The 25914-nt window shown below is 36.3% G+C and overlaps 1 long non-coding RNA gene across 2 annotated transcripts in view; it reads right to left on the reverse strand.

Moving 5' to 3' along the window:
- LOC124887233 overlaps positions 1 to 25914 on the reverse strand; it is a 35537-nt gene that overhangs the window by 4844 nt on the left and 4779 nt on the right. Inside the window, exons 2-3 of one of the 2 annotated variants that reach the window (XR_007044589.1) lie at positions 21855 to 21916; positions 13351 to 13531 (exon numbers count right to left, since the gene is read on the reverse strand). This is a non-coding gene — a long non-coding RNA (uncharacterized LOC124887233). The remainder of the gene's footprint in view (positions 1 to 13350; positions 13532 to 21854; positions 21917 to 25914) is intronic. The other variant, XR_007044588.1, reaches the window with a different exon arrangement.

The raw sequence follows: 25914 nt of genomic DNA on the forward strand, positions 1-25914 counted from the left end.
GATTTAACCCTAACTTCACTAAATAACTCTGAGCCTCAACAATGACTGATTACAAAACTCTGGTAACCAACAAATAGGAATTATAAACTCTAATTCCTTTAACTCAACGACTAGAAATTATAAACTCTAATTCCTAACTACACACACACCTCCCAAGGTATGCGTTCCCACTCAAAGACTAGCTCCTAGTTCAATTTATAACACACTGAAACTAATATTACATCAATATTTCAAACACAACGAACTACTCTAAAAATCAACGCTAAAACTCTTAGCTAGATTTTATACTTAGGACTAGGTTCTTCAATGTGTTTCTTCAGTGATTGAGTGGCACTTCGTAAAGTCAATCTGTCGATTGTTCTTTTCTTCTTTTTAAGTGCGTTGTTATTCTGACTAATACATCTTCTATTTAAGCACAACTCTTCAAAGAGTCATTCTTTATTTCAAACTCCCCTTTCAATCAGAACTCTCATTGCATAGAGTTTTACTTCAAGTGAGACCCCTTCTTCAATTCCAACTCTTGTCCTTAGTGTTGTAGTCAAATTCTAACTCTCCAAAGAGTCCTTCAAATTGTACGTTTTGCATAGACTTCTTCAATTTTTAGAATCTTTGTCCTTCTACACATAGGACTCTTAAGGATATACTCAGAAGTGAAACTACTTCTTCACATAGGACTCCTTTTCAACTCAACTTGCTTTCCCTTATCATCAAGTGTTTGAATCAAATTCAACTTGTTCTATTCCCCACGTAATTAGTAAGTTGAAGTTTTCAGTTGCACTGATTTAACTCATATTCTAATTTTTAATTATTTATACTGTAGACTGCACTCTTGAACTTGTCGGATCAGTGGAACACGTATATCAACTTGTTTCATTCATATTTTCATTTATCAAAATTTCAAGTTTCCAACAATGTAGTTTATTGATTGTTATGTTGGGGTCGAGGGTCTTGTAGAAACAGCCTCTCTAACTCTACGAGGTACTGGTAAGGTTTGCGCACATCCTACCATCTCCAGACCCCACACGTGGGAACCTACTGGGTATGTTGTTGTAGTATTGTTTGTTGTGTTAATACAAGTGATGTAACAATGTCTAAAATCATTTTAATTCTCTCCAGAGACTGATTTGTATTTCTATCAATCTATATATTGCCACCTTTTTTTCGTAAATAGATGATTATATTATATTATTTAAGTAAGCATAACCTACAAAGAGGTAGTTTGTGGTAGGGCCACTATACAAGCATTGGCACTAGTAGTAGCATTTCTATCTGCACTATTATACAAAGCCCCTGCATTTATTCTATTCCTAATTCTTCTAGTATTTAGCCCTCCATTTATATCCGCTTCCAAAATATCCTTTATGGATGGAGAAGGGTCCCAAAACATTAAAGGTTCAGCAGTAGTATTATGTACATTCATTATTGCCAACGCGTCTGCCAACTTATTATGTTCTCTATAGATGTGCTTTACCGCAGTTTACCCAGAGCTAGAAGCAGGTATCTGTAGTCAGAGAGTAAAGATGAGTTAGCATGGGATGATTCTTACAGGAGATTAACTAATTGCTAACAATCTAGATTTATTTCTAGCGAGGCGAAATGGGATTTGAATGCTACCGATAGGCCTAGCAAGAGAGCATGGAGTTCAGCCTCTAAAGGGTCTAAGTGGACACCTGAGTAATAAATCCTAAAAGTCAGGCTTCATTATAGTTTCTAAAGACTCCAGCTATAAATGCATGATCAATTCCAAGATTAAAGGTCCCATCTATATTAAGCATTGTGAAGTCATGTGCTAGTGGTTTCCATTTAACATACATAGGGATAACATGCTTTGCAGGTTTTGTCTTTCCTGCCAAGAACCAAAATTTTGTTGCAAGGGATAATACAAATGCTAGTTTAATTTGAAATTGCAAACCCTCGAAGGTGCATTTGTTACGGCCTATCCAGATTGACCATACGTAATAACTGAGGATAACCTTTGTAGGTATGGTTAGAAATAAAGATTTGTGAAGTTTTATTTTAAGATACCTTCGGAGCCAGAATTGAGGGTGAGGATCCGTAAGAGTGTACATAAGGCTGTCAATTTGTGAGGAGATGCCTAGTTCCAACTAAAGTGACTCTATCGACTTACAATTTAAAAAGAGATGGATGACCATTTCAGGGGAAAAAAGATAAAGGGGACACAGTGGGGAGAAAAAACAGTGGGTGTAATGCAGGTAAGAGGCGGTAGGGAGGCGACTGTAATTTGTAATCCACATGAAATGTCTAAGATTTGTCAGAATGCTTAGCTTCCAGATCAACAAAAAATCTACATCACATTTGTCGGACGGTACACCTTTTTAGTTAAAGCAACGTAAAAGGAGGCAACAGTAAAAACTTTAGTATTTGCAAGTCCCCAGATTATCCTGTCTGCAGAGGAGAGATCATAGCATGGAAAATGAATTGATTCGATTTAGGAATTTATGGTTAGCTGAAGATCAAAGAAAATCTGTGAAAAAAAAATTAATAATTATCTGCGCTATAGCAAGCAATCTTGGCATGCCTCTGGAGAGGGCTTTGAATGAGACTGCGAATAGAACAGTTTGGCCCAATCCATGGATTACAGAAGAAATTTATATGTTTGCCATTTGCAGGTTTCCATTAGAGCCCTATTTGACATTGAGTCCACCTTATCCTGAGGGCCTTCAAAATTCTTGAGTTGACTCCTTTACGTTATAAGTACTTGGATCGTAGAACATCTGCCTAGGGGGATTTGGAATGAAAAACGCATCAAGTAGAGGATGCCAAGAGGGCTAAGTTTTTATGTATTAGCCCTTGATACCTATCCCCCAATGTCTTTGGGTTTCATAATATCATTTCATTTAAGGAGGTGAATTTTTTCTTGGGTTGGAGTGTCACCCCAAAGGAAATTTCATTCATAGGCTTCCATTTTTGTAATAACATACCTTGGGAGTTGCAAAAGAAACAAGACATCGCTGGGGAAACTGTTAAGAGTTGATTGGGTAAGAGTCGTTCTCCCGGCAACATTGAGGAAAGTAGTTTTCTGGCCAGCCAAATGATTTTTAAAATTATCCAGACAAAATTGAAAATATTGTTTGGTTGTCTTTGACATGAACATAAAAAAGCCTAAATATTTTCCAAATTTGTGTCCCTCTTGGATATTAAGGTCATGGATCGCATCTTCCTTGGCAAGGAGAGGAACAGTTTTGGAAAAGAATATGATTTAGCCAAATTTACTTTTTATTTTGATACTGACTCAAAATGCTTAAATATTGTTAAAATGGAGGCACAAGAGATAGAGTCAACAATTGCATAAAGAATAATGTCATCAACAAACAGTAAATAAGAAATAGAAGGTGCACGAGCAGTAATTTTAATAGGACTCCAAAGTTAGTTATCGACTGCAAGTCAATTTTGCAATAGAGTCTCTCCATGCACAATATAAATAAATAAATAAGGAGACCGAGGATCTCCTTGGCGGATTCCTTTGGAAGACAAAAAGAAAGAGGTAGTCGAGCCATGATTAGAATTGAAACTGGAGTAGTGGAAATACAGGACATGGTAAGATTCACCAACTTTTGAGGGAATCTATAATAAAGGAGGGTATGGTGAATGAAAGACCATTCTAATCGATCAAAAGCTTTATCGAGATCAATCTTTGCCAACATGTATCTTTACCTATATTTGGTATTATGGAGAAGGTGCAGGAACTCTTTACAAGCATTGCATTATCAGAAGCTCTACGGTTTGCCAAAAATCTTGATTGAGCTTGCCCAATTAGGTCCTTAAGAAGAGGATTAATCCATTTGACAATGATCTTGTAGGTCGTATTACAAAGGCTAATGCGTCTATACTGAGTAATTGATGTAAGATTTGGGATTTTAGGAATGAGGCAAATAAAAGTATTATTTATTTCCTTTGGAATTCTCTAGAGTCTGCAGACATTAGAGCAGAACTTTTCGATAAAGAAGTGAACTAGGTCCTAATATTTTTTGGAAAAAGAAGGATGGATGACATTAGGACCTGGAGATTTGTAGGGATTGAAGGAAAAGACCGAGTCAACTATTTCCTTATAAGAAACAAATCTTTATAAATAATCTGAATCCATATTAGGGACAAAGTGGTTGCATGCTTAGTGGAGATGTCTAGTAGAATACGTAAGAACTATTGAGTAAAGTCTCAAGAAGAAAGAAGTCACATGGTCTTAGACATCCTTCCTATCCATGATCCAATTTCCTACTGGATCTCGGAGAGCGAAGATTCTATTTTTGTGCCTTCGATGAATAATGGTCATATGGTAGAATTTAGTATACGCATCAACATTATTAAGCCAATGGATTATGTGATTTCAGTTTCCAAAATTTATGTTCAGATTGAAGCAACTTATTTAATTCTCGTGTAAGGAAAGCTTCAAGGTTTTAGAGGAAATTGCTCGTTGGGCAGTAAGGTGACTTTTGGATTCCTCCTAATCGGCTTAGGATGTGCCTTTTCTTAGTAAAAATATTTTCAAATACCCCTTTGTTCCATATGTATACATGGGACTGAAAGCGTGATATGGAGGGCAACAGAGCATTATTCATCTAAGCCAAGAGTCTATAATTGTAGACGTAATTTTGTCCCTCCTCGAAATTATTTTTTTTACCATTTTTACCCCATCTTACCACGTAACTTCACCTATGTGATAAGTTCCACACAATAACAAATCCAACAAATTTTTAAGAACATGGGACACCTCACCGTAACATAAATAACAACCTATACTCCTACCCCCAAATACCCCCTACCCATGTGCACCCCACCCCAATTCTCGTTTCTTACATACACCTCATACAGTACTGATATATACATACACAGTCATATATACTAGGAGATTCAGCAAGACATAGAAAAGGCTTCATTTTTTCATTCATCACTCATACACTGCCTACACACACTCTTATGGATACTCATAATTTATACCAAATAGTGAACACACACACACACAATAGTAAAAATATGCATACAGTGAAGGGAATTGGGAGAGAAAATACCGGCAAAGCAGAAAACATCGAGAGAGAGAGAGAGAGAGAGAAATTGTGTGGGGAAGGAGTTCTGGTTTTCTGGTTAAATTTTTCCAGAAACGCATCTCCACCAGTGAAGCAATCCCTATTAGGTGACACTGGAACCAACCTTATCAATGACCCAAAATTTATAAACCAGTGGCCAAAATCAGCTGCAGCAATCCACCGCTGTTGTCGCTATTCCTACGACGAAACATCTTACCAAAAATGCATCAAAACTAACCAAAACAATCCAAAACCGTTAGGAAGTCAGCAACAATGTCACATCTAGTCCACAAAAATGAAGCTAATATGGTGAAACTCTGATTCCAATCCCGTTTAGGCAAAATTTGTTGTAGGTTGTCGTTATTTTAATATTTTTGGCCTGATTTGGTGATTAAACTGCGTTCGAGATCGAGGTTTGTCGAGTTTAGGTCTAGTTTGAGGTCCGGCGGCGCCCGAATCAAGTAATCAGATTTGATCGAAATAAAATCATCGATTGAGGTCCAATTCTTCAACTCTATACTTCTTTTATTTTATCTTTATATGATGTGTTGATGCTATGATTATTGTGTGTATGTGCTTTCTTATTGTGTGTATGTGCTTGTTTATTGGATTCGAATGTTTGAAAATTAAAAAGAGAAATTGAGTTAATAGTCCAAAGAATCAGTTTAATCAGTGATTGAAGATGAAACTCGGGATGAGAATTAAAACTGATAAAAGCGCATATCAGTTTGAGTTGATTAATTGGTAGATTTAAAATAAATGTTAATTTGTCAAATCCGATTGTATCATTCCTTAGACCAAGATTTAATAGGCAAATCTTAAGTTGGATAGGAAAAATATAGAACTTGACGATTGTGGAATGATTGAATTTTGTGCTTGAGATTTTTTCATTTTGTCGCTTGAAATGGTAAATGTATTCATTTAGCTATGGAATGCCCTAAGGCCATTTCTACTTATTCACCGAGTTATGTGCCCCAAAGTATTGTGTACGCAAAGGAGGTTCGTGATCAAGGTCCGAGGTATCGGGTAAAGCATAGTGTAGGATAGCTAGAATAGTTTAGGTTTCATTTCAACTTTTTTATTTTGATTTGTAATAATTGGATTGGACACTATTTTTTAGACTTGTTTGGTTTGGTTTGTTGTACGTTTGTTTTGTATGTTTTATGTGGTTTATTCACTTCATAGCGTTAGACTAGCCGATATACTCCACAAAGTGACCGTGGTCAAACCACGGGATCGAGGGGTGCCTAACACCTTCTCCTCGGTCAATAGAATTCCTTAATCGGAATATCTATTTGTGGATCAGTTTTTAGAGTCAAACCATTTTGAAAAGGATTTCTAAAGGTGACTTGGCACACCAGATTTATGCCAAGTGGTGACTCTGAGTTTTGATTATTAAAGTCATTTTCGAAACAAACTTTATATTTTGTCACTTAATAATAAAATCCTTTTCAAACTTAAAATATAATTTTTTTGGTAAAAAAAAAGGGGTGTGATAGCTTTGGCGACTCTGCTGGGGATTTTTCAGAATTCGAGCTTATTTTTTGAGCTGTATCAGTTTAGTGTGACACTATAGGTGTATAGACGTCTTGCTTATGTTATCATGTGTTATTGTTTTATCATTGTTGAGTGCTTACATACTATGTGTTTATAGTTTTTCTCTTATGTGTTACTGCTTTATATCTGGCATCATGTGCATTACCCCGAGTCATTCTTTCACAACAAGTCCCGTAGTACATGTGTGTACATAAACTCCAGTAGAGTCACCCGTATTTCAGGAGTGGGAGCCGTTGGGTATATGGAGTAGGTGAAAAGCTATCGCAGCCACTACCCACCATACGCTTCCCTGAACAGCCTTATTAGTGGGCCTAGCCTAGGTCAGCCTTTAGGTCATGCTTATCTGCATCATATTTAGACCTAGCAGGACCCACTTGGTCCTTTGTAGTAGACTTACCCATAAAGCATTCCTACGTGCTAATTGTTGCATCTTTGAGGGTAATAGGGTTATTTGACGAACTAATTTGGGTAAGCCTGTGCCAGAATTAAGGGAAAGATTGTGTTTAGGATAGGAAAAGGTTAAAAAAAATGAGTCAAAAAAAAGTTTCATAGTTTTTAGAGTTCGTTTTGACTTTTGTTTTTCACAATCCAAAAATTTTAAAAGTTTTTTTTCAATAGGAGCATTCTATAAAATAAAAATTCAAAAAAATAGTAGAAGTTTTGTACATTGCATATAACAAAAATGCCAAAAATATTTTCTTTTCGTAGTTGTTGATGTCAGTTTTATGTGAAGTGTCAAATTAAAAACTCAAAAGGATTTTATTGACGTTTTTCATCGTCTGTCTTTGTTCATGTCTCTTAAGTGAAGGTTTAGTTTGTAATTTAATTCTTAATTGTCCAATTTGGATGAACTACGCACACCCGATTCTTCTAGTGAGATATATAGGTATCCCTTCGTGGGTTCGGTGACCTTATTTAAAATTTTAAAAAAAAAATCTCTTAATTTAGAGTAGGTGTTTTGTATACATACGTAAAAGAAAACTACAAAATGATTTTACTTTAATAGTTTCAAGTTTCATTTTCATATGAAATTCAAAAGCGAAAACCCAAAATGATTTTCTATTGGCATTCAGAAGTTTCATTTTGCATAGGGGATTTAAACTTGAAAAATTCAAAAAGATTTTCGTCAATTATTTTGAAAATTTATTATTTTTCTATTCTTCAAAAGTTTCAAGAAAAAGAAAAAAGTTTGATTGGCCATTTTTGGTCACGTTTCATGACTTGCGCACACCTGATTCTCCTCTTTCGAGAGTGAGATACGTAGGCGCCCTTCTTGAGTTCGGTGATCTTTTCCAAAGAAAAGGAAAAAGAAAAAGGTTTTGGGAAAGGATTGAACGCTAACACATTTATTATCTCTTGTTCAGTTAGTTTAAGGTGGTTGATTTGCGGTATTGTGGCATTGTAGCTGGTCCTCCACATCACACCAAATCTAAGGAAGGGTTAGTTGTGTCCAACAAGGATATAGAAAGTGACATCATGGATCAAACAAAGAGTCAGCAAAATGAGAGTTTAAAGCAAGATATTTTGAGACTAAGACAACATATGACAGAAATGTACCGAGCTTGGGCCAGTGGGTTACCTCCTCCTCCATATCCCACTATTGATCTTACAAATACCTTGAGTTTTCCACCAAAATCGCAAAGTCATTTTCCTACTATTGTTGATGCACACAACATGTCTCCAAATTTATTCCTCAACTGCATCCTAATACTTTCACCACTCAGTCTCTAGATCCTCAGGATAAGCCTACTACCTTCACAACATTACAAGTCATCTGTGATTTTGTTGCTCAATCCTCTACTGAGGCTTCCACATTAGTTATCCACTCAGCAATTGTGCTTCCCCATGCTGATAGAGGACCCATGTTCAATACTCTTGGTGATCATTTCTATACTCCTAAGCCTACTTTTAAGTTAACGGGGTCACCAAAATTTCTTAACAAGAAGCCTAGTGTGTCAGAAGAGCCAGAGAAAATGGTTGAAAAAATGAAGAGTGCAAAAAATGCTATTAAAAGTTTCCTAGGACTTGCGGGTAAAGAAGATATTTCATATAAAAGCTGGGGCATGTCTCCAAGTATTAACCTTTCTCTAAACCTTGAGATATCAAAATTTAAGGATCATGATGGACACAAGGAATTCGTAAAATATTTGGGATGATATTACAATCAATTAAGGAAAACTGGAGGGAAGAAGAATGAGGGAGATGCAACTGCTATTGTAGTTGGACAATGGGAACGTCCAAGAAGATCACGTCGTCATTATCCTTAGTCTCAAGCCCAAGTTCATACCTAAGATCTCTAAAATCACTCTCAAAGTCCATTATACTCCATTTCTCCACCTCCATATCCAGTATATATTGCACATCCATATGTTCAACTCCCTTCTTCCTTACAATGGCGCGCACTAACTCCTCAGAGTCATCCTTCAACTTCACATATAATTCTAATAGTCAGGGTCATAGTATTGAAGATTTTCATGCTTTGAAAAGAGAAATTAAAAATATAACTCAAGGTAAATTGATTGTGGTGCAGAACAGTGATAGTGATGAAAGTTCTAGTCATGATGATGTTCAAATCAGTGGCTAAGATATGCTTAGCAATTGGGAAGTCACTCCTTTCCTTACTTGGAATGATTGTTGGTAGTTTGTTTTATTTTTCTTTTTATTATTGAATTATTTCAGGGTTGTAGTTTGAAATCTATCTTGTTTTGTTCCTCTGTCATTTTCATTTAAACCCATCTATCTTTTCTTTTAATGAAATATGGTGTCTTTGTTGTTTTGTCTTATTTTAAGTTGTTTGTTGTCTTCTTTACACAATATATTTTATGTTGATTCTAGTGTTATGATATGCTTGCGAAATTTCAGCCAGATCTTAAAATTCAGTTTAATCATGAAACACTGAATCGGAGGGCTAAAGTTAGAAAAAAAGGGCATCTGAGAAATTGTTAAAGTGTTGAGACATTTGGTGACCACGTTGAAACCTTATTTCAAAATTAAGGCAATTATTTTGAGAATCACAAGAATAACTTGGTCATCAATTGATTAGCATATCTCAATTAGGTCAAATAGTAAACGCGCGATCCCTATATCAAGAGAAACAGAAAGATAATAAGCTCCACAAAAGCATGAGTCATTTGATGTGAGGGTTGTACAACAAAGGTGGGTTTGTATATTTGACAAGTGTAGAATAAGAAGTGGCACATAGGCTCAGTTAAAGTTAGTGTTGTTAAAGTGTCACAAATGATCTTCATCTTTCACTTTATATGGCATAATGTGTACTTGCATTTTCAAGAATTGATATGACGAAGGCATTTCATTCTGCTATCCAAACATTTTTCATTCTTTGTTTACCCTATTTGAGCTTTATTGTTATTTTCTTTCATACCCCTTTTTTGAAATCGAGATAGAGTTAGCAAAGCTCAAAAGAAACGTGTGGAGCAAGAGAATAGAGTCAGAAATTTTTTTTTAAAAAAAGAGAAATATGTCCAAAAAGAAAGAAAAAAGAAGATTGTCAAAAAATAGATTCAGAAAAAGTCCCCAAGATAAAAAAAAGTCAATGAAAAAAAGAGAAGTCAGAATCAAGCAAAACAAGTTGTCGGAACTACGTATAACCTGATTCTCCTTTCTTGAGGGGGAGATATGTAGGTTTCCTACTCTGGGCTCGGTCCAACCAAATAAAAAAATTAGAGTTGTCCAGTCAAAAAAATTTGGGCATGAGTTAATCTTCATTGTTTGAGTCGATTCCAAAGTTGTAAGTTCCATCCCACTTCAGGTGTCGCTTGGGTCTCATGCCATCCTTTCTTTCTAACCTTATCCAAAAGCCAAGTTACAACCAAAAAAAAGACCTTTAGATCAATCTTTGAGAAATTTAAGGCTAAGCATGCAATGGATATGATGATGCATTTTGGGAACTACTTGTCTTCCTTCGCATAAGGAATCGGGAGAGAAATAAAATAAGAGTCTTATTGGTGAAAACCCTTTCGGGCACCATAAGATGATGGTAAGTTGAGAGACATAAAAATGAGAGAGACTTATTGGTGAAAACCCTCACGGGCACCATAAGACGATGACGAGCTGAGAGAAATGAAAATGACAGTGTCTCATTGGTGAAAATCCTCACGGGCACAATAAGACAATGATGAGCTGAGAGAAAGAACATTGAGAGAGGCTTGTTGGCGAAAACCCTTTAATATATCACTAGCTGAATGAGGTCTATAAGTGTAATTGACCTAAGGAAGCAACTCAGTTTCAAGACCATTAACTCAACAACAATTGGTGGAAAGTTTAAATGGAAAGATCAGACAGCTTAATCCAAAATGCATGTCATAATTATTAGTGTTGACTGTTATTTTCTATTTTCTTGTGTCCGTTATCCAAATAAAAATTATTGTCATTTTTTCTCTTGTCTTTAAGTCAAGTCCATGTCAAAACAAGTGAGAAAGGATTTTAAATCTTGCTATCAACTTCTTCAATAGCACAAAGCAAGACAAAGAACAGGATATGAAAGAAACATGATTGTAAGTTAAAACAAGACAAGCAGAAAGTTTTATCAGAAAACAAGTTTGGGAAATCGAGGAAATACCAAGGCTCAAAGAATTTATCGGAGAGAAATAGCAAAATAGAGATATTGTGCTTGTTTTTGAGTCACTTTTAATTATATAAGTTTGGGTCAATGGTGCATCAAGACAAGTGCATGAGAAATCACCTCAAAACTCAAAGTCGTAAGCCAACCACCCTGTTTTAAACTCATAAGTTTTCTTTGTATAAAACAGGAACAGTTGCTATCTTCTAATCAAAGGCTTCAAAGCGTAAATATCCAGAGGTGCAATTTCTCATTTCTACAAATGCAAGAGCAGTGTTACTGTACAGGTTTGATAATCACAATTATGGTAAAACTCATCATCTTGTACCCCTAAGAGACACATTCTCTAATTTTGGTCTTTCATGTCTCATGAATAGGAGGTGGACTTCCTAATTTGAGTTGTTAATCCTAAAAGATGCACTTTTAGTAAGAATATTTCATTTTTCCTCTTAAGAGATGGACTTGTTGGTCTCGATCATTCAATTTTATCCTCAAAAGATATATTTGTTGATTAGAATCTTGATTTATCTTTGCATTATGCATTTTTCAATTAATTTTGTTCGGGTTTGACATCCGCAAAAGCTTTTTAATGGTAAACTGAGGAAAAAAGAAAAATTCAATTTCTGTCATTTGGAACTTCACTTTAGGACCCTCCTAGAAAATGAGTATATTTTTCTAGAAAATAAAATCTTTCTTTATCATAATCTTTGTTTGGGATAATTTTTGTCTAGTTTTGACTTTGATTTTAGGAACCTGCCTGAAAAACAAGGTGATGAAATAGAAAGTCGGGAGTCCACCTGAAGAACAGGGTGATGAAATAGCAAGTCAGGATCCCATATAAAGAATAGGGTGATGAAATAGCAAGTCAGGAGCCCATCTAAAGAACAGGGTGATGAAATTGTAAGTCAGGAGCCCGCCTGAAGAATAAGGTGATGAAATTGCAAGTCAGGAGCCCGCTTGAAGAACAGGGTAATAAAATTGAAAGTCAGGAGCCCGCCGAAAAATAGGGTGATGAAATTGAAAGTCAGGAGCCCGCCTAAAGAACAGGATGATGAAATTGAAAGTCAAAAACTCGCCTGGAGAATAGGGTAAAGAAATTTAAAAGCCAAGCAACAAGTTGAATAAATTGTAAGCCAGGAGCTCGCTTGGAGAATAGTGTGAAGATTTTCAAATTCATGATTAAATTCAGAAATACCAACCACTTTACACGGTTAATTTGTGAGTTCATCTTCAATATCAAATTTTATATGGAGAAAGAATCTATTCTCAAGTTCAACCCAAAGATGATCAGATCTTTTATCAAATTGGAAAACATCAGAGACTCAAGTCAAGAGTCCAGAGAAGCTGCATAGATAGGTCTTTTGTAATTTTTTTTCTTTTAACTTGTAATTTTCATTTTTGATGTAACGACAGAGCCGCAGATCAGAACCTAGATGGACCTAACTCGATTCTCCAACTCGATATAGCCCCCCTCCTTGTCAACCCTGAAGCTACATGTGCTTTGACTCCTACACAACTTGGGATAGGAAGGATGCTCAAAATCAAGACTCGGTTTTCCTCTTTTCTTCTGTTTCTTTCTTTTGAATAACAGTTAGGACAAAATTCTATCTCGTTGTCTACTTCTTTTTCTGAAAATACTTTATGTTTACACCCAAATAGGGACATGATGTAGACACGTAATTTTATTCCTCCTCGAAATTATTTTTTTTACCATTTTTACCCCATCTTACCATGTACCTTCACGCATGTGATAAGTTCCACACAATAGCAAAACCCAACAAATTTTTAATAAATTGGGACACCTCACCGTAAAAAAAAAACAACCTATACCCCTATCCCCACATACCCCCTACCCATGTGCACCCCACCCTAATTCACATTTCTCATACACACCTCACACAATATTGATATATACGCATACTATCATATATACTAGGAGATTCAGCAAGACATAGAGAGAGGCTCCATTTTTCCATTCATCACTTATACACTGCCTACACATACTCTCATGGATACTTACAATTTACACCACACAGTGAACACACACACAGTAATAAAAGTATGCATACAGTAAGGGGAATCAGGAGAGAAAATATCGACAAAGGAAAAAGCATTAAGAGAAAGAGAGAAATTGCATGAGGAAGGAGTTCTAGTTTTCCAGCTAAATTTTACCAAAAATGCATCTCCACCGGTAATACAATCCCATCATCAAAGTAATATCCACTGGGCGACGCTGGAACCTGCCTCATCAACCACCCAAAATTCATAAACCTGCTGCCAAAATTAGCTGCAGCAGTCTACCGCCATTGTCGTTGTTCCGACGATGGAACATCTCACTAGAAATGCATCAAACCTGACCAAAATAGTCCAAACCCATGGGAAGTCAGCAACAAAGTCACAGTTAGTCCACAAAAATAAAGCTAATCTAGTGAAACTTTGATTCCAATCCAGTTTAGGCAAAATCTGTTGCAAGTTGTTGTTATTTCAATATTTTTGGCTTGATTTGGTGATTAAACCGAGTTTGAGACCGAGGTTTATTAAGTTTGGGTCTGGTTTGAGGTTCGGAGGCACCCAAATCATGTAATCTGGTTTGATCAAAATAAAATCGTCGATTGAGGTTCAATTCTTCAACTCTATTCTTCTTTTATTTTATCTTTATATGATGTGTTGATGCTATGATTGTTGTGTGTATGTGCTTGGTTGTTGGATTTGGACATTTGAAAATTGAAAAGAGAAATTGAGTTGATAGTCTGAAGAATTAGTTTAATCAATGATTGAAGATGAAACTCGGAAGGAGAATTGAAACTGATAAAGGCACATATATTTTTGAGTTGATTAATTGGTAGATTTGAAATAAGTGTTAATTTGTCAAACCCGATAGTATCATGCCTTAGACCAAAATTTAATAGGCAAATCTTAAGTTGGGTAGGCAAAATGTAAAAATTGATGATTGTGGAATGATTGAATTTTGTGCTTGAGATTGTTTCATTTTGTCGGTTGAAATTGGTAAATGTATTTATTTAGCCGGGAAATGCCCCAATACCCTTTCTACTTATTCACCAAGGTATTCTCCGAAGTATCATATATGCAAAGGAGGTTCATGATCAAGGCCCGATGCATAGGGTAAAACATAGTGTAGGATTGTTAGAATAGTTTAGGTTTTATTTCAATATTTTTATTTTTGTTTGTAATAATTGGACTGGATACTATTTTTTGGAATTATTTTGTTTGGTTTATTTGTTTGTTTGTTTTGTGTGTATTATGTGGCTTATTCACTTCTTAGCGTCAGACTAGCCGATATACTCCACGAAGTGACTGTGGTCGAACCACGGCATCAAGGGGTACCTAACACGTTCCCCTCGGTCAACAGAATTTCTTAATCGGAATCTCTGTTCATGGATCAGTTTTTAGAGTCAAACCATTTTAAAAAGGATTTCCAATGGTGACCTAGCACACTATATTTATACCAAGTGATGACTCTGAGTTTTGATTATTAAATTCCTTTTCGAAACAAACTTTATCTTTTGTCACTTAATAATAAAAATCCTTTCCAAACTTAAAAATATAATTTTTCTTGTAAAAAAGGGGTGTGACAGTAATGACTGATGAAAGTTGAGGATGTGCAGTCCAAATGGTTTCCAGTCTGAAAGGTTTATGTGACACAACAATAGGGGTAGTTAATTGGAAAGAGAGTGCGGTAGAGGTGACTAATCGAGCATTCAAAAATAATTGTAACCAATAATTGTTAGCTTCAAACCTATCAAGGCGTTTGAGATTACTGTTATTCCTACTCATATTTAACCAAGTGTATTTACTGCCAGAAAAACCCAGGTCAATCATATGATAGTAATCTAAGCACTAGGAAAATTTATTAGCTCTACAGAAATTTATTGGTAAACCTACAAATTTTTCTGTGGATTTACAAATTTCATTAAAATCTCCACCCATTAACCATGGCATCCTAAATGAGTCAGCCACATATTTTAGATTCTCCCAAAGACACAGTCTTTTGTACTTATGATTATAAGCATAAAAAGCTGAAAATAACCATTTATTTAGGAAGGGGAATACCTGAATCATATAGTGAATTTATTGATGAGTCAGAGCGATATCCTTAACATTTAAAAGGTCATCTTGCCTAAGTATAGCTATTCTTCTTGATTGTCTCAAAGCCGGGATAGCAAAAATATTTGAGAAATAAAACTCATAAGTCATAGTCTGATGGTTTGTCCTATGGGTTTCTAAAAAGACCACCAAAGCAGGCTTATGTAAGTCAAGGAGTTCCTTAAAGTGAAGCTTAAATTCTAGGGAATCCTCTATAGTTCCAAATAAGAAAATTCATTGGATGATTAAACGTAAGAGGCCTTCCGAAAGAGGAATGTAAAAGGTCAGTGTGCCTTAGGGAGGGACTCATAATTAGAGAATATTTCCCCACATCTGGATTAAGGGTAGGCCTTACATGAATTGAGCACATGTACATATTTTGGGGATAATTTATGCTTATTTTTTTACACAGTTCTTTGAGAAGGAATACTCGTACCTAACCCAGGAAGGTAGATGTTATGCTCGTTCCTTCTTCCGTGTTTGACGTTGTTAGAGTCGGAAAAGAGCTAAGAGGAACAGGGTGAACTTATGACTCGGTATCCATCGCCACACCTATCACATGAGGTTGTATCAATGGGGCTATTTCCTCCCTTTGTGGGGTGTAGATCATGAGTGGCAGGAGAGATTGGCTTGTAGTTGGAGGACCATTGAAAACTTTCATTCCTATCATCATCTCTTCTATTATTATTTGAGCTAGGTCGCGATGGTTTTAAATTAGTACAAGACATTCTTGTCCATTCACTTTCATGGTGAATATGAGTAAATGACCTGTTAGCGCAACCTCCAGCCATGACTGGGGTAGTTAGAGAGGAATCGAATTCATTAATATGTAAATTTGGTAAGAAAATTAGTCGTTCCATTATTCCATTGTCAGACAATGTTGGCTGACACGTCATACTGGATATGGCGGACTGTGATAAATATGAAGACCCTTGAATGGACAATTTTGAGTATGAGTCATGATTTATAGAGAGATATAGATTGGGTTCAGAAACATGACTTTCTGCAAAGAGAATTGGAGAAGGTGAAATTTGAGGATTTAACAGATTATTGTCATCACGTGCATAGTAATCATTATAAAGGTGAACATGAAGAATGTCTACGGGTGAATTTAAAATTGAGGTTACGTGCGGAGAATTTTTGTTCTCATACATGATGTTCACGTGTGAAGAGCAAAACTCATCATGGGAGGCCTATCAGTAGTAGAATATAGAGGAAGTGGGGTCGTGATATTTATACAAAGGTAAGAAGATGAGTCACTAATATTTAAATCTTTTAAAGTGGGCAGATTTGGTACAGATAAAGAGAAGTCAATGGACTCATTTTTAATTTCCCCAAGGAGACATAAAAGATTTTCATTAGAAATATTATTTAAGTATTTAGGGGTATAAGAGTCATCGCAAGGAGAAACTAAATCAATGGGTATTGGGCACCTGGGCCCATGGAGATGAATAATTAACCCCTTTTACCTGTGTACCATTGTCCATAAATGTCCCACTACTGACCTGCAATGGCCCATTAGGCCTTTTAGCTAATTCTTGGAAGTTTCCTCTTTCTTTTTTCGATGAATGGCGCGACGACCGCCTAGGGAAATGGATCAATTGCCAACCCTTATCATCTTATTTATTTCTTTGTTTCCCTTTCACTGCCTCAGTAGATTGTAATTTTCCTTCATTAACTTTTTTCTTGGCGAGCTCATGCAAAGGTGTTTAATATGGGCAATGGATGGTGTGTCCAAGTCATCCACGATCAGTACACAATAAAAAGGTAGTCATACCAAATAATTTGTTTATGCGATCCTATGTATAGATGATGGAGTAGTGGTTGTTCCAAAGGTACTTGAACACACAAATGAGCATATCTATCTCTCAAAGTTGTTGATGTGCAAGTATCCACTTTTAGCAGAACTCCAATTTTGGCATCAACCTTATGAAGGACATCCATATCGTTGAACTCCGTAGGTAGCTTAGGAAGATGGACCCAAATTGTAGAATGGGCAAGCCGATCTTGAGATGCCACAAATTGGGTTCCCATTTTTTAACAGAGAGAAAATTGTTGTAGATAAACCACAACCCATCGTGTAGAGCGTGTAGCATATTTTGTACTTGGGTAAATTTAATTAGGAATAAATCATAACCCAAATCCATCAAGTTTAATTCCTCCTAAGATTTTCATAATTGTTGTAGCTTCTTCTTTGGGATTTGGTAACCCAATTTTCGACCCACTAACTTAACAATCAAAGATGTCTGCCAGGGAAAATACAATCGTAATTTGTCTGGTGTTGATATCGAGATAAAATTTTCTTCAGAATTTGCAGGGGTAGTCTCATCTTGAAGGTCGGTGTTGCCTCCAGAGTATCGACCAAATTTAGGAAAAAATCATTTTGAAGTAGCTTCTGAGCGGAGGTTGGATTTGTACAGGAATATACAGAGGGATCTACTTTGGGATTTACATGGACTATGGGTATAGGTTGCTGGAGTGGCTGATCGATATCCATGGTGGTTTTAGTGAGAGCTTTTTACATTAGAAATAGAGAACATTTTTGCGACTTTATACTATCATCAGTCTAAAGCCCTCGCTATATGTCACCCTTAATGATTATACTCTAGCAAATGATCACCCAAGGATGTGGTGAGATATGAATGTGATCAATCTTTAATCAAATATTTCGAGTTCGAGACTTGATAATGAAAAAATTTTGATAGACTGTGCTTCCACCTTTAATGGGATGTTGGGCAAGATCTAGATGCCTAATTATGGGTTCACATGAACCCAATAGTTTGTCCATACCTTGTATGTATACTATTATTTCTTTTTAATAGTATTATTTAGTTATTGCATCTCTTTTTCTTTCCACTGTGTAGTAATATTATCTGTTATTGCAATTTTTTTGGGTATATTACTATCTTATTATTTTTTTTTCTTAAAGTACTGTATCAAATACATTTATTTTAAGTCAAAGGTCTATTAGAACAGGCAACCCCACAAAGGTCGGGGTAAGGTATTCATACAATCTACCCTTCTTATACCCTTACTTGTGGGATTACATTTGATATGTTGTTATTATTATACTATTAACAATCAATTTGATTTCATTACATAAATCCATAAATTTTAAATTTTGAATCCGGCTCTAATTATACACAACACGAATCATTATTCAGATTAGTCGAAACAATGATTAATAAATCTCAAAAAGTTAAATGTAAAAGACATACTATTATTGGAAACTTTAATTTGACAAATTTTAGTAAAGTATCTTTCCTTGCTATAATCAATTTCCAACTTGTAACTACCATAAATCATAAATTTTAACTCAACACATAGAGTGTTGGAAAAACTCTTTCTATCAAAGCTTTCTCTCTTTAGGTGCATGATAATAGTGTGCACCTGCCATGGGTAGGAGAGCTTGAGTTCTGTCAATGAATGCAATTATGGCAGAAGAGGCTCAGACGAGCAAAATTGGAAGGCAGCAAGGTAAACAAATTACCTAATTTGATGGCAGTAGTGATCAATTCAATTGAGCTGTAACTACGAATGAGGAATTTGGGGGTCAAAGCTTGAATAATTCAAATAAAAAAATAAGGTGGTTGTAAAGTCGTCAGAGCTGAAGGAGGAGACTATAAGATGAGCAACACCTAGTCTAGTGGAATTTCAATAGAAACGAGCTGAAGCACAAATGCAATGGGTGGAAATTACTCAAAATTTTCTTATAGATTCGAACAACTCTCCTGCAAGTAGGAAGTCATGGGTTAAAGTGGTTGAAGAAGAGGAAGCTCAATCAGGGCATAAGAAATCTATTTGGGAGGAATTTGACATCGGAAGGTGGTTAATGCTGGATTCAAACTAGAATATGTTTCCCCTATTACCCATAGAAAGTCAGATATTGGTGAAATTGACCTAGAAGACATCAGTTTAGAGATTGAATTCTAGAAAAACTCTGTTGTTTTCTATGTTTTGGGAGCTCAACCTCCATTTGAGATGATTAAAGGGTTCATCCAATGAATCTGGTTGAAGCATGGAATAAACAAGATTGTGATGATGAAGAATGGGGTGGTCTTAGTGAGATTTGACACAGAAGTAAGGAAAAATAAAGTGCTTCAAGCTGGGATATTCCATTTTAATAGTTAGTGTTTCATCGTAAAGGCTTGGTCTACTGAAATGTAATTACTAGCGATAAACTTTGTACTATCTCAATTTAGATTGAACTCCATAGTTTGGATTTTAAATACTAGAGACCTAAGGGTTTGAATAAGTTAGGGAACTTGGTGGGAAGCCTCTAATGGTGGATCAAACACTGAATGGAAAACATGTCTTAATTTTGCTAGGCTCATGGTAGAGGTAGGCATGGATACCAAACTGCTAGATCTCATTACTTTTAGGAATCAAATGGGACAATTGATAGAGCATAAGGTAAGTAATATAAGGATATCTATCCTCTTTAAACATTTCCAGAAGTATGGACACTTAGAAGGAGTTGACAGGAAAAAAAGACTACTAAAAAGGTTGAGGATGAAGCGAACAATGTTAAAACTTTCAGTTGATTGAACCAGAGAAAATTAGACGAGATAAGAAGTGAGTGCAATCAACAGAGGTTCATGTTGTTGACGAAAGTGAAGGAAACTAGTGTTCAACAGAGTACTTCAAAGGATGTAGAATAGGTTATGCCAAGAAGAATAGCCATACAAACCAAGAAACAAGAGATAAGTTGTGAAGGCATTGGCTCCACTTTAATAGGAAAAAGTGTCTTTAATTTACTAAGAGTGAGGAGAGAAACCTCATTCCCAATAATGGGAATGTTTAATCTCTTAAGCTAGAATATTATAGGCCTGAATGGACCTAATAAGCCGAAGGAGGGGAAGCTCATATACAATGAAGAAAATGTAGGTATGGTAGGTGTACTTTAAACTATAGTAAAAGTTAATAGAATGGAGGAAGTTGCACAGAGGATGTTTAGCGATTGGAAACATGTAGATAACCTGGATCAGCACTACAATGGGAGAATAATGATCAACTAGAGACCTGATTATTATAAAATAGTAGTTATGACTAACACTGTACAAGTGATAACATGTGAGGTGCAGTACATCCCATTGCAGGTAATGTTTATGGTGTCTTTTGTATGTGTATTGAATATAGAAGAAGAAAGTAAGACCTTATAGGAAAGCTTATTGAATGTTCACAAGACCTGTCATTTGCCTTGGTAGGCATTGGGAGATTTTAATTATATTCTTCAAATTGAGGATAGAATATAGGGTACAACAGTGGCTTGGACAAATATAGTTAATTCTGCTACATATGTTGAAGAGTGTGAGTTGACACATCAAGGGAACAAATATAATTAGAGTGACAAGGAAGCAGTAGATAGAGTATATTCAAAAATTAATTGGGCCTTTATTAATGAGGAATGGATTAACTGTATGACTATAAGTATATAAGTATTTTTGCCAAAAAATAATGAGTGATCATTGTCCTATAAAGATCATGTTGCAAGAAGAGAGATTTCACATGCAAAAGTACTTCAAGTATTGTAATGTATGGGGACAACATTCTAATTTTCTTGATATAGTAAGAGTAGGATGGACCATAGACATCTGAGGATATAAAATGTTGTAGGTGGTAAAAAGGTTATAGTTGCCAAAAAGAAAAAATTTAAGAAGTTCGAATGCCCAGTCTTTTGAGAATCTAGCTAAGGAAGCAGTTGTTCAGAGGGATCTTCTGAAAGTGGCTCAACAACAACTGCAAGCTCAACCTCTGAACAAAGAATTGAAGATGCTAGAAAAGGAGAGATCTATACAAAGGAAAAAGTGCCTACTTTATTGAGATGCAGTTACAACAACAAAGTAAAGCTACTTGGTTAGTAAATTAAGCTATTTTTTCTGTGATTAAGCACAAAAGGTTGAAGCAAGCAGTCATATAGGTGAAGAATGACCATGGTATTTTGCAAACAAAGTCTGAAGACATAGCTCAGTATTTGTTGCATTCTATCAGGACTTACTTGGTAAGAAAGTGGCGCATGGAGTGAAGACAAACGAAAATCTTATGAAGAATGTTTTAGTGCTAAGTATAGATCAAAAGTGTAGCTGTTAGTGTCTTTTACTGCAAAGGATGTGAATGAGGCAATGTTTCAGATAGAGAATTAAAAGCCCTGGACCAGATGGTCATTATTACGACCTGAACTAGGGCCTGATCATTATGCGTATCTTAAGTCCCATATGGACCGGTGTAACGTCCCGAGTCTACACCCCGGACGTCATACGGTGCTCATAATCCCAAAGGACCACAAGCTAACCCATGACTGGTAGCTGCTGTGAGCATTGCATAATATTACTGAAATAAATACGAAAATTAGGCTGGAATTGCCATAAGGTTCATCACTAAAAAACAAATATTGAATACTCATAAATAAATACAAAAAAATGAACATCTGTTTGAAATAATTTAGTTTGATAGCCTTTAACTATCTGAATATGGAGTTGATGGGACAAGTCCTCAACTAAATCTGACTACTCAATGTACTAAATACTGAAATAGTGAAATGATAACTTTGTTCTCGGACTATGAGGACTCACCACTATATTTGCTGCTAAAAATCTTGGCTCCTAAATACGGTCAGGAGCCCGTGCGTCTGAACCTATGATATAAAACATCATAGCATAAAAGAAAAGTATGTGTCAGTACTTTAAATGTACTGGTATGCTAAGTGAGGTAGGCTGATATGCATGGGTTCATATGCATGAACAATAACTGACTGAATAATATGAATATAACCGAATGAGAGTACCTGTATATCTGAAATTGTTGCAATTACAGACTATGCAATGCTACATGTAAATCTATAAATACTAAAATAGAGATCACTGATAATTAAATTACTGATAACTGGGTGACTATTTCTGACAGTCCTAATTCTGTGGAACTGAACTGAGTTTCGTGCTAAGCTGGGTGACTGTATCTGATAGTCTTGATTCTGAAACTGAACAGAGGTTTTTATACTGTGTCTGAAACTAAAACTGTAACTGTAGGAGTGTTTATCTAACCGACATACCCCGATTACAAACTGAGTTAGAGTCTAACTTGGAACCTCAGTTGGAAGGCTGTTAGCACCTTGCCAAGCGATACTAACAATGGATGTGAATTAACCCTCTTTGGTAGGAAGACATTTCATCAACCCTCGCTGGCAGAAAAACTCATACGAGATATATCAACCCTAGTCTGGCAAGAATATATCTTAACCTATGCTGGCTATGTAGTTTTGTAATGCAGGGATTGCTACTAAGCGTATAACCCTTTTCTGACAGAAAAGCCCCCCATCCCTGGGTTCGCTCGATGCTGATTCCTACTCCCAACTGAATAGACACTGGACTGATTTCTAGACTGTTCTAGGCTTGACTGAACCATTATTGATCATGCTGTCTGACTGAACTGAACTGAGTTCACTAAGTTCTGTTAACTGACTGAACTGGACTGAGTATTATTATTTGTGACACTAATGAGACTATTCTGTAACTACTGTAAATCTAGGTAAATAGCTGGATTATTCGGTATTAGACACCCCCATGACTCGATTGTGTAAATTGTAAAACATAGCACAATCTTGAAAGCATGATAACTAGACACTTTGTCGCAATTTATTCTTTGAGGTATTTTATCAAGCACTTGCATGGTATAAACTTGTATACATGCTAACATGATATGATTTCACTACTCAAATTACATGAATATTTTATCAAACACTTGGGGGGCATAGTTTATGCACATAATGCTAGTCAACATGCAAGCATCATGATCACAATTCCAAACTCACAAATTTAAGGGTTTCCAACATAAAACTGCATAATACTACACACATGTTATTTAATTCACATGAATTTTGTAATTAATCATGGGTTAGAACCCAAATAAAAATCATAATCATGAATACAATTTAACTCAACATGAAATTCATGGAGACAATCATCTTAAAATTTTACAAGAGGTTCTTGAACTCCAAAGGTGGAAGGAAACCCTTAGATAAACACCCAACATACCTGGGTAATCAATTCTCTAAAGGCTGTGGTGAATTTCTTGGGACTTAAATCTTGAATTTGAGGGGTTAGGGTTTGTTCTTGAGAGGATTTGTGAATAATGAATGGATTTTGCCGTTAGGAGTGATAAATCTCGTATTTTTGGGGATGAATAGACATGAAAAATGACCCAAATACTCCTCTAGACACGGACTTTTAATTACTGAAAACGTGCCCAGCGACGCACAAACCGCCGCGTCGATAGGGTCGATGCGATGGCTGATGCGATGCATCGAGATCGCGTTGGCTCACTGAAATTTGCACTGAGAGCTGGGGAAAAATATCTATCGATGCAACGAGATCACTTCGATCCACTGTTTTGGAATCCCAAACATGTTTCAAACAAGGTTTGAAAAAATTTGAAACTCACCTGAAGTGACCTATGAAGTGACCTACTGACACACCTGATCTTGATTCAATCCAAGGATCGACATTTCAAGGTCAAAAGGGTCATAAAATAAGATCGCCACATTATGAGGGCTAAAATAATTCTAAGTGTAAACATGGTGAAATTTCTAAGTCTAGGACCTTTTTTCATGCTCTAAAGGACTGAGTTAAGCTTAGAATTTTGTGGGGTCTTACAATATCTCCCCTTTTGGAACATTCGTCCTCGAATGAGACTAACTAAGCTGAGAATACTGATAGACTGAGTTTACATACTGGACATGCACTACTGAAGCATGATTTTATGACTGAAACTACTAATATACTGAGTCTTCATATTGAACATGTAAAATTGAGGCATGACTGAATTTTGGAGGTATGACACACGACTAAGCCGTTTCATAAAGTTATGCATGATATGAGAATGTTATGCAACTGAACCAATACAGAGTTATAAAGGTAATCTGAGCATGGAACTCATTAAATTCAAGGAAAATTGTTACCTTGAGCTTAATCTTAGTATGCAGAGAAGAGGTGAGGATACTTGGTTCGCATATCTGCTTCTGCTTCCCAAGTAGCTCCCTCAATGAACTGATTCCGCAAAGAACGTTGACCAAAGGAATTTCTTTGTTCCTCAGTCTGTAAACCTGATGATCGAGAATTTTGACTAGGATCTTTTTATAAGAGAGGTTGTTCTGTACATCTATACCCTCTATAGGGACCACAATTGCTGGGTCACCTATGCACTTCTTTAGCAAGGAGACATGAAACACTGGGTGCACTGAAGCTAAGTCTGAAGGCAACTCAAGCTCGTAAGCTACCTTTTTGAAATGGCGAAGAATTCGGTAAGGACCGATATATCGGGGACTGAGCTTCCCCTTCTTGTCAAACCTCTTCACTCCTTTCATAGGAGAGATTTTTAAATACACATAATCACCAATCTTAAACTCGAGATCCTTTCTTCGCACTTGTGCATCCGATTTCTGTCGGCTCTGAGATGTCTTAAGCTTTCCCTGATCAATTGAACTTTTTCTAAGGCATCAAATACCAAGTCAGGCCCTACCACTGCGGCCTCACCCACTTCAAACAAACCAATAAGAGATCTACATCTCATCCCATAGAGCACCTCAAATGGAGCCATCTAAATGCTAGAATGATAACTATTATTATATGCAAACTCAATCAAGGGCAAGTGGTTATCCCAACTTCCCTTAAAGTCCATGGAACACACTCTTAGCATATCTTTTAAAGTCCGAATGGTCCTTTCTGCTTGACCATCTGTCTGAGGGTGAAAGGTTGTACTGAGGTGAACTTGGGTACCAAGACCCTTTTGGAAGGTTTTCCAGAAATAAGATATAAACTGTGTACCTCTATCTGAAATGATGGACAACAGAACTCCGTCCAATCTGACCAACTCTCTGACATAAATCTTGGCATAATCCTTGACTGAATAAGAGGTATGAAATGGTAAGAAATGAGCTGATTTGGTCATCCTATCTATAATGACCTATATCGAATTATGCTGGCAGTGATTACGGGGCAATCCCGTCACAAAATCCATGTTCACCTCCAATTTTCTCCAAGTGGGAATACTGAACTCTTGCATAGATCCACTAGGCTTCTGATGCTCGATCTTAACCTGCTGACATGTTGAGCACCTAGCTACAAATTTTGCAATGTCTCTCTTTATCCCACTCTACTAATAGACTTCCCATACATTGCGGTACATCTTGGTGGCCCCTAGTTGAATTGAGTAGTGCACCATGCACTTCTGCAAGAATCCATTGTCTCACACCATCCACACATAGCACACATAGCCTACCCTGGCAGCTAACACGCCATCTCCCCCTTAGGAGAAAACCTTTACTTTCTGATCACTGAATGACTTTTTTAGTTTAACTAAACTAGAATCCCTATCCTTCTTTTCTTTTACTTTGGAAACCAGAGATTATTACAAACTACTCTGCACCCAAACGCTACCCTCTGCTGAATCGAATAAGCAGACACCTAGTCAGGCAAGCTAATGAACTTCCTGAACTAACTTCTTCTTACCATCCTCCATATGAGAAACACTACCCATAGACATCCTACTAAGAGCATCAGCCACTACATTGGCCTTGCTCGAATGATACAGAACACTCATGTTATAGTTTTTCAACAACTCTAACCACCTTCTCTGATG

The sequence above is a fragment of the Capsicum annuum genome, chromosome 9, assembly GCF_002878395.1.
Source record: "Capsicum annuum cultivar UCD-10X-F1 chromosome 9, UCD10Xv1.1, whole genome shotgun sequence".
Taxonomy (NCBI): Eukaryota; Viridiplantae; Streptophyta; class Magnoliopsida; order Solanales; family Solanaceae; genus Capsicum; species Capsicum annuum.